Source organism: Echinops telfairi, unplaced genomic scaffold, assembly GCF_000313985.2.
Source record: "Echinops telfairi isolate 266 unplaced genomic scaffold, ASM31398v2 ScPeMD7_7468;HRSCAF=8506_0, whole genome shotgun sequence".
NCBI classification, from domain to species: domain Eukaryota; kingdom Metazoa; phylum Chordata; class Mammalia; order Afrosoricida; family Tenrecidae; genus Echinops; species Echinops telfairi.
The window spans coordinates 22,898,229-22,908,434 of NW_022111369.1; the positions used below are offsets into that span (position 1 = coordinate 22,898,229).

Below are 10,206 nucleotides of genomic sequence, written 5' to 3' on the forward strand. Positions count from 1 at the left end.
AGCCATTTGGAAGAAAACCATTGTTGTGCTTATTCCAAGGAAAGATCATCCTCTAGAATGCAGAAATTACTGAACAATATTTTTAATATCAGATGCAATTAAAATTTTCTGAAGGTAATTATAAAATGGTTGCAGCAGTACTCTGACAAAGAGCTACTAGAAATTCAAACCAGATGCCGAAGAAGATGTCATACAAGGAATATTATTACTGACGTCAGAAGAATATTGGCTGAAAGGAGAAAACACAAGAAACATGGTTTTCATTGACTGTGAAAAGGCATTTGACTATGTGGATCCTAAGTTATGAAAAATAATGGGAATTCCAGAACAGTTCATTTTGCCCCCGTAGACCCTGTACACAGACCACGAGGCACCATTTGAACAGAACAAGGCACTACTGCATGGTTCTATGTCCAGAAAAGTGTGCACCAGAGTTGTGTCCTTTTACCACACTATTCAATCTATATGCCGAGTAAATACTCCGAGGAGATGACTACATTAGAAGAAGATTGCATAAGCACTGAAGGAAGCTCCTTAACAACTTGCAATAAGCAGATGACACAACTGAAAGTGAAGAGGATTTGAAGCACAGTGGTGAAGATCAAAGAAAGCATAATCCTTCAGTGTGGACTATACTTCACTATAAAGAAAACAATAGTCTTCACAACTGGGCCAGTGGGCAACATCATGATAAATGGAGAAAATATTGGAAACATCAACGTTTTTATTTCATGTGCATCCATCATCAACACCCCTGAAAGCAGGAGGCAAGAAATCAAATGACATGATGTATTGGGCAAATTTCTGCACAAGACTTCTTTAAAGGGTCTGAGAAGAAAGATATCACTTTGAATATGAAAGTGTCCTGACCCAATTCATGGTATTTTCCATAGTCTCATATGCACGTGAAAGTTAGATAGTAAACAAGACAGAATGGAAAAGAATCCATGCATTTGAATGTTGAAAGTTCAAGCTGACCTTTGATAAAACAAGACTCTATTAAAGAATAATTAAGGAGCCCTAGTGGCGTCGTGGGTTACACATTAAGCTGCTATCTGCAAAATTAGTGGTCCAATCCCATCAACTACTCGGAAAGAGAAAGACGAATTTGCCTGCTTCCATTAAAATGTAGTCTTGGCAATCCAGAGGAGCAGTTCTGCTGTGTCCTCTAAGGTCACTTGGAATCATAATTAACTTGATGGTCGTGAGTGAGTGGCATAGTGGATTACGCATTAGCTGCTAACTGTAAGGTCAGCGGTTTGAATCCACCAGCGATTCTGCAGGAGTCAGAGGCAGCTATCCGCTTCTATAAAGACTAAGTTTTGGAAACGCAGAGGGTCAGTTCTATTCTCTCCTATGAGGTCACTCGGAGTCAGCTCGATTTGATAGCAGTGAGTTTGGGGTTTGCCAGGAGAACTGATTCAAGGGCCACAGGTCCTTAGATTATAGAGATCAGGAAGTTTCAATGTAATACTTACTCTGCCACTTAAGTAACCAAGTAATCTTTAAACATGCTTGTTGGCTTTTCCAGGCTTCGATAAAGTAGGAACGTTAATATTCTCATATAATTAAGGTGAAAGATAAACTGAATATACGTAAAACATTTTGAACAATGTCTGCACACTGCAATGCACACAGAAAGTACCTATGCATAGGTTAAACTGATTGGGAAAAGCCTGGGAGTTAAGAGAGGCCAGGCTACCAAGTATCCCAGCCAGAGGTTGAGCCTCTGCAGTCCTTGCCACCTGTTTTACATTTGCCCTCCCCTCTGAGTGAAGCCAACTAGAACTATCAGCCCAAATAGTATAATGGATTAGAATTGCATGAAAACAGCATAATCGTGTAATCTCGTTTGTACTAACCTGAAAAATATCATCATAATGCTATCAGTAACATTTTGGGAACGGTTATTACCGTATGTGTAAATGTTTGAGGACTACAACAAGTGCACAAGGCAGCATTTCAAATGAGAGGCAGGGGTTGCTTTCTCATTATGTAACAAATCTGCAACCACTTTGTCAGGTTGATGTATATCAATTTCCTAATCTTGTGTGTGTGCTTCCTGATAAATAAAAGAACAATTGTATATCCCATCCACTGTATAAAACATTCAGTACACTTCAGAATGGCACAAAGTAAGGATGTCAAAGAGCAAAACAAAATGATCGCTAACAAACATCCCAACATCTTTACTGATAACTATGACCTTACCTTTAAGAACAAGGCAGGAATGACCTTCCTTTGCACATCTAAGAACGAGCAGGCTGAATTCCACTCTGTCAACAAAAGAGGAAGAGATATGAGCTGCTGTTTATTTTAATAAAATGGTTTTGGTTATGCTTTACCCATTCAAAAGCAGGGCCAGTCTCAATCCATAAACACCAGGGTGGGAAGGAGAATCTACTTATACTCTCTAGCACCTCAAAGCTCTGACCTTGGAGCTTCAGTCAATAAAAAGAAGGGGGAAAGAACAGGATTCCTTATAGACAGCCAGACACCACCGTGAGATATTTCAAGATTGAACCTCTCTCACATCTTTCCAGGAAGTGGTAGATAGTGCGTCTAAACAAGCTAGCAGGATTTGGATACTACTGAGCCCAAGGATTTTAATTAAACAAAAGGATAGCCAGACATCTTGAAAGTGATATATATAAACTAAATTTTCACCCATAACATTTTTCTAACAAAATGTACTTACTAAAAAAGAGCAAGCAAGACAAATAGGCAAGCAGACTTTCATATAAAACCATTTTTTAGTATGCAAATCTCCAATATCCATTCTAGTACAGGCATCAGGCGCACATAGGTTTTCGTTAACTATGGAGAAGCAGCTTGAACCCCCTGCATCATGCACCAGGAGTGATCTACTCGGGCCACTGCCCTTAGGTGTCTTTTTGAAGAAACTGGTTTGTAAAAGTCACCTTAAAGTCAAACAATGATCTCGATAAAAGCTTAATACCATTTTGCCTTAGAGATTGTGCCCTTTTGAAAAAAAAAATCCATCCATTTCAGAAATGAGACACACTGAAGGTCAGACTAGAACTATGTTTTAATCTAAACCATTGTTCTTAAAGACAATACTGGATGAAATCCTTCCTGGCCGCAAACTAATTTATCAGTTTTCTTTGTAATTTCCTAGTCAAAATGTTATCCAATTTTCCAATCTTATCTTCAATAAGCTTCCATCAATTTTCATTACTGGTGTAATATGATTTTTGTATTAACAGCATGAAATGTTTTTTCCACTTACAGAGAAAAGAAAACAGGGAAGACAAAGAATAAACGAAAGAGCCTGAATGCAGTCTGGTTACTATAAGCTCAGAAAAGAGAGACACTACCACAGCATCTTCACTTCTTAATGGCATCAGAGTAATAGGCAACCAAATTAATACCTAAAGGAATTTAATTAAGTGACTGGACTGCCAAATGTGTTGGACTAAAATCCCCATAATGCCAAAGCAAAATGAAATGTTTTATCGATACTGCCCACAAAAAGGATACTTTAAATGTTATGTACTTTGTTTATTTTTGTTTTGGTTTTAAATATTGCTAGCTTCGAGCCAAACGAAATTCATTACCATCGAGTCAATGTCAACTTGAACTCCAAACTCACTGCCATCGCGTCAAAGCGGACTCATAGCGAGCCCCTGTGGGTTTCCAAGACTGGAAAGCCACAGTTTGATGGGAGTAGAAATCCCAGCCTTTCTCCAGCAAAGCTGCTGGTGCTTGCTGGTGGTTCTGAATGGCCAACCGTGAGGCTGGCACCCCCACGTGTAACCCCTATGCCACCAGGATCGCTACGGGACAGGGCAGAACCAGCCATTTTGAGTTCCTGAGACTGTAACTGTTTGGAGTAGAAAGTGCCGTTCTAATGGATATTGGTGATTTGCATACTAAAATATGTGGTGATGGGGAACTACTGACCTTGAGGCTCACAGCCCACCAGGTCCCCCTAAGGGCCTTCAAATCACGCACACACAGAAAGTACAGCCCACCTAAACCTCATCACAAAGAACATCTGACCAGAGTCTTCCTTACGATAGCCTGACATGCCAACAGGAGGTGATTTGTTTAGACTCAGTCCTAGCGCATAGATGATACTTGGTAAGTAATTAGGAGACGAGAGCCCCATCTCAGGGTAGATCTGCTATTACGCATTTTGTGATCTCAGATGCGTTACTGATCCTCCCTGCTTGAAATACCTCATGTGTAAGAGAGTCACAATGTTTTGAAAGTGCCTGACATTTTATGAAAATCCAATGAATGCTAGCGTCAATAAGATTAATGAAGTAGGTCAGATCATTTTCTCAAGGTCTAGCTTACCTTTAAAATGGTACATGTTCACTCAACGAATAATTACCTGGTGTCTATGATATGCCAGGAATTTTGATTACGAGTAGATCATCTACTATTACAAATTTCAGAAAACATAATGTCATTTTTCTTTCCTATATTCTCAGAATGGTCTATTCGTTTTTCCTAAAGAATAGGACACTCAAAGAATACAAACGGTAAAGTAAGAGTTCTGAAAGCGTTAGCACAAACCACAGACATCTAACACTAAACCATATCACTGTGCTTTTCCCTTGCAAAATAAAAATAATAATCCAGATGAAAACTCTTTTACATGGTGGGAAACTAAGAACCGCCTTTGAAATAGAGAGATGATGACTTAGAGCAGGACCCCAAACATTTTGTAAATTTTCTTAAAAATATAAATCCATAAAAATCTGAAACTAAAAGTTTGGTTGACAAAAGTAAACTCTACAGGCGAGCTGCTGTTGTTGTTGCTAAGCAACCTCATGCTGCTTTTAGTTCAAGGTGACCATACATACAACTGAATAACACGCTGTTCAGTCCTGTGCTAGTCTCAGTCTGTGCTACGTATAAGCCCATGTCTGCAGGCACTAGGCCAAGCCATCTCATTGAGGGCCTTCCTATTTTTGATTGACCCTCTACTAATTACAATGTCCTTCTCCAGGGACTGATCCCCCTGGATAACAAGTCCAAAGCATGTGGCATGAAGCCCCTCTGTCCTTGCTCCTAAGGAGCACCCTCCTGGATGTACTTCTGCCAAGACAGATGTTTGTTCTTCTGGTAGTCATGGTATATTCAACATTGTTCAGAATTCAAACCCATTCATTCTTCAGGTATCTTCTTCATTCATGATTTGGCTTTCACATGCATATGAGGCAACTGAAATTGCCTTGGAGTGGGCTGGGCATGAATTAGTCTTCAAAGTGACACCTTTGCAGCTTAACACTGTAAATATGAGAGTACCCAAAAAACCTAGAATTTCCCCCCCCAAAGATATGCATTTGAAATTTTTTTATGAAACAACCTTATCACCTTTAAAGCATTCTCCATTACACTTAATACATTTGTCAAATTCACTATTCCATTCTTGGAAACAGTTTTCAAACTCATCTATTTGGATGTCTGACAGCACCTCCTCATTTTTTTTTCTTCACCTCGTCTAAGTTAGCAAATAACTATCCTTTCATATCCCTCTGTATTTGCGGAAACAAAAAGAAGCTGCACAGGTGCATGGGGCAAGAAAGGCATACTGTTTTTTGCCAACAACTGGTGCACTGAGATGGCTGCACGAGCAGGTGCATTGTCGTGGTGGTAAAACCCCCCTCTGCCACAAAGCAGGCCTTTTTTGTCGCACACTGTTATGCAATATTTTCAGAACCTTTAAATAGAAAGCTTGACTAATGGCCTAACCTGGTGAAATGACCTCTAAATGCACTATCTGTCCCCCTCACATCAGCAGAGCTTTTGTCCTGCTTGCAGGGGGGGGGGGGTCGGTACTCACTCATAGGTCCTTTGCAGATGTGCTCAATGCATTATTTCACTTGATTTGTTGGCTGCTGCTTCCATGAGCACTGGTTGTGGGTCCCATTAAAATGAAATCCTAGACAGCTGCAATTTTTCTGTACTTATACTGAGGTTTACGGGTCCACTTGTAAAGAGCTTTGTTTTCTTTTTTCTTGTACTGTGACATACACTATCAGTGAGTTCTCTTCCCTTTCAGCAAGGAACATTGTCATCCTTATGCTGCAGAGTGTTAATGATCTTCCCTCCAAATCCCAATGCAAGATTCTTTTTCACATAGGCCATTTTCTAGGATTTTTGTGTCCACATAAATTAAAAGAATACAGTCATTCCCTACTTTAAATCACACATTATCTTATTGTTCTTTAAAACAACTGCCTCTCTATTTATTTCTACAAGTGCACAATTAGTGATTCTGGAATGTCATCTCACATATTGTGGAACCAGTCCCTGAAGAAGGATACCCTGTTTGGTAGTGGGGCAGCCACAAAGAGAAAGACTTCCCCAAGATGGGCTGACACAGTGGCTGCAGTAATGGGCTCAAACATGAGATCAATTGTGAGGATGGCGCAGGACCTGGCAGTGTTACACTACTGTACATGGGGTCTCGATGAACTAGGCCCAATGGATGGCATCAAACAACAACATCCCTGATTGCTTAGGATCTAGAACAGGGCTTCTCCACCTTCCTCAGGCTGCAGCCCTGTCATAGAGTTCCTATGTGGTGGGGACCCCCAACTATAACATTATTTCCCTTGCTACTTCAAAACTGTCATTTTGCTACTGTTATGAATCACAATGTAACTATCTGATACGCAGGATGTATTTTCATTGTTACAAATTGCACATCATTAAAGCATAGTGAGTAATCACAAAAATAGTATATAATTATATACTGTGAAATATGTATTTCTAATGATAAATAAATGAAAATTTGTCTTGAAACATGGTATAGCATGGGTAATAGTCTTAATATAACAACAGTAAACTACATTGCTCCATTTTGTGACAGTATGTGTAAAAAGCCATCAGTGTGAAGGTTGCGATAGCTTCTTTCTCACCAGCTCAGAAATTCTCGGGGCAGTCTTTACAATAGCACAAGGCAGATCTTCCACAAGTCTACTTCTGTATTCAGACTTGATAACCAACAAGCTGGAAAACCCTGTTTCACAAAGCGATGCTGTTGAAAATGGAAGGAGGCACAACATGGTCTCAGACAGAACAGGATATGATTGCAAACACTTGATCCAGAATTTTGTAGCTGGCATTGTAGAGAAATCTATTCTTGCTGTATTGCTGTTAATCAGTTCAATGAACTCCTCTTGTGCTGTCTCAGGAACATCTTCAATTTTGACTGTGAATGGGATTCTGCCAAGTGCAAATGGGGTGTCAGGTAGAGGAGTGGTGTATTGGTTCCTAAGACCATCAGATATATGTGTTTTACGATGGTCTTAGGTGAGCCCTGTGAAAGGATCGTTCAACCCCCAAAGGGGTTACAACCCACAGGTTGAGAACCACTGATCTAGAGTCTAGTGGGTAGACATAGCCAATGAATCACCAGTAAACATCTTTCTGGGATTCTCTGCTTTCAGCCATGATCCATCTGACATCAATAATGATATCCTTCGTTTTATCTCCTCTTCTGAATCCAGCTTGAGTCTCTGCCAGTATCCTGTTTGATATAGTGTTGCAACCATTTTAAAATCATCTTCAGCAGAATTTTACTTGCATGTGATATGAATAACATTGTTCTATAATTTCTGCATTACACTGGAATATCTTTCTTTGCAATAAACGTTCTCCCAATTGGCCAGGTAGCTTCCAAATTTCTTAGCACAGATAAATGACTGTATCCAGCACTACATCAGTGTGTTGAACCTAACCTGTTCGACTCAAGTCACCCATGTGTGAGTGGTTACATGTAGGGCTGCTAACTGCACGGTCAGCAGTTTGAAACCACCAGCCTCTCTGCAGCAGAATGACAGAGTAACTCTACTCCTGCAAGAATTACAATCTTGGAAACTCGCAAGGCCAGTTCTACCCTGTCCTCTCAGGTGGCCAGGAGTCAACATCGACTTGATCACAGCAGGGTTCTTGATGCTGTTGCTGTTGAAGCTTTATGGGAGATGTTGTTAGGTTCTGACTCATAGCAACCCTATGTGCTACAGACATTACCCAGTCCTCTGCCATAGTCACAACTGTTATGTCTGCATCCATTCTTGCAACCACTAGGTCAATCCATCTCCTTGAGGGGGTTCCTCTTTTTCGCTGGCCCTCTACTACACTAAGTATGATGTCTTTTCCCAAAATACAGTCTTTCTTGATACTATGTCCAAAATATGTGACGTAAAATCCTACCAACTTTGCTTCTAAAGAGCATTCTTCCAGGCAGATCTGTTCTGTAGGAGCAGATAACTAGATCTGTTCCTGTGGTCCCAGTGGGTGGGTTTAATCTGCCAATCTTCTAGTTAGCAGCCAAATGCTTAACTATTGTGCTACCAGGGTTCGAAGATATTTCATTAACAACAAAAAAGCATCACTGAACAGGAGCTATGTTCATCTCAGGAATTTTTGAATGCTAATTCATAGGCCTTCATATATAGAGGATTTGGAATTGGTGTCAGCTAATTACAAGGAGCAGTAGTGACACATAATTTGAAGATAAGCGAGTATCTGATGCACAAACATTAAATTACCTGTCTGTGTTGACATGTTTTAAAATATCGAACAGTTTCCCCATGTATGGAGCTGAATTCAAATACAACAACAACAAAAATGGCATTCTTATTTCATTTTATTCATCCAGGCTTGGCTGAAAACGTATTATTTATGCCGGAATGTTACCTTTCATCCACTAAAGGATAGCTGGTTAGAAATAGGGTAGTAGTCTTAATGCATACTGTACCAGACAAATATTTTCTCTCTTCTTACTTTAAGGATTTTTTTATTAATATTTTCAGGGAGAAATAATATAAGAATTTTATGTCTAGGTATTATAGATTTCATGACATTATAGTTCTCTTCAGGTGCTTTTTTTGATTAAACATTTATTTTTCACTACTCAGCTAAATTTGCCTTTTGCTGCACCACAGATGGAAAAAGATTTTGTAGGACTCAATTATTTTGGAAGATCAGTTAGCAAAGCACCTTGTTACAGGGTACTTGCTTGCTGTTCACCCAGCAAGCCCATTCATATAGATTCGGTGCAAGGGTAGACAAGAACTATAATGCAAATCCTATTTCCCAAAATCTAGAGTATGTGCAAAACATTGCAGTGAGGCCAAGAAACACCTATATACGGCATTTGTCTTTGAAAGACAAGCGGTCATAGGTAGCAAATAGCGTAGAGGAAAGGGGCTGCAAGGTGAGAACTCAGAGGCTCAGCATACCGGTCAGAATCAGGAAAGAACAAACCAGGACTGCAAGTCGAGAAGGCAAAGGTTCATCCTACACAGAGATACGGAAGAATGAGGCAAAAATGTCAATGGGAAAATGACAAAAGAATGATCCAGACAAACTAGAACATCAGATTCTGCTGTTAAAAAAATATATTTGCAAAAGCAGTTGTATTCAGCAGGGTGTTGCGGACTCAAAGAGAAGTCTCGGAAGTGATAGGTCAAGTACAAAGGCACCAGACAGGCCACAGAAGTGAAGACTGTGGTCAGGGACACCTGTCGTATTACAAACTGGTCCATGCTGCCCCAGGCCTTCTGGCTGAAGACTGCTAAAATCAGATTGATTATTTTGAGATATAGTTTAGGGTCCTGGGGAGTGGGGCTGGGAGGCCCCAGAGGCAATCTAATCAGTTGAATTTCCCAACAACGAAGAACTCTGTCAACGTCAGAGGGAGTCTGGATAACTTCTGCATTGTATCAAATAGAAAGTTCTTCCTTCTAAACTCCCTATATCCTTTACATCCAAATTTAAGTTTTATGTTAAAGAAACACATTCAATGGCTGTAAAATTTGTATTTTGCTCTGTAAAAACAAAAACAAACTCACTGCCAGCAAGTCGATGCCAACTCATAGTGACCTTAAGGAACCAGGTAAAATTGACCTGTGGGTTTCTGAAAATATAACACTATACGGGAGTAGGAAGTCTCATTTTTCTCTCCCAGAGGGGCTTGTGGCTTTGTACTGCTGACCTTCCCTTAATTCACAAAAGACTATATAAAAAAAGTATTCTCTAGTTAATTGTGGAACAGATAATCATCTTTTTACTCATGAATGTTTTACATGAACCATAGTAAGCACTTGGAAGTTTTATTAACAGATAAATCTTAGGTATGATTTCTAAATATTATCTCTACCAATTATTAATATTTATACAAGATGAAGGATGTTTTCTTCTATTCCCTTATCGGAAAAG

General features: G+C 39.7%; 1 protein-coding gene across 3 annotated transcripts in view; it reads right to left on the reverse strand.

Moving 5' to 3' along the window:
- The window catches only part of BMPR1B (bone morphogenetic protein receptor type 1B), a 331,709-nt gene extending 329,433 nt beyond the window's left edge, over positions 1 to 2,276 (reverse strand). For all 3 annotated transcript variants that reach the window (XM_045284268.1, XM_004703270.2, XM_045284266.1), the window contains exon 1: positions 2,212 to 2,276. The gene's annotated coding sequence lies outside the window, so the exon portion shown is untranslated. The remainder of the gene's footprint in view (positions 1 to 2,211) is intronic.
- Positions 2,277 to 10,206: the final 7,930 nt, after the last annotated feature.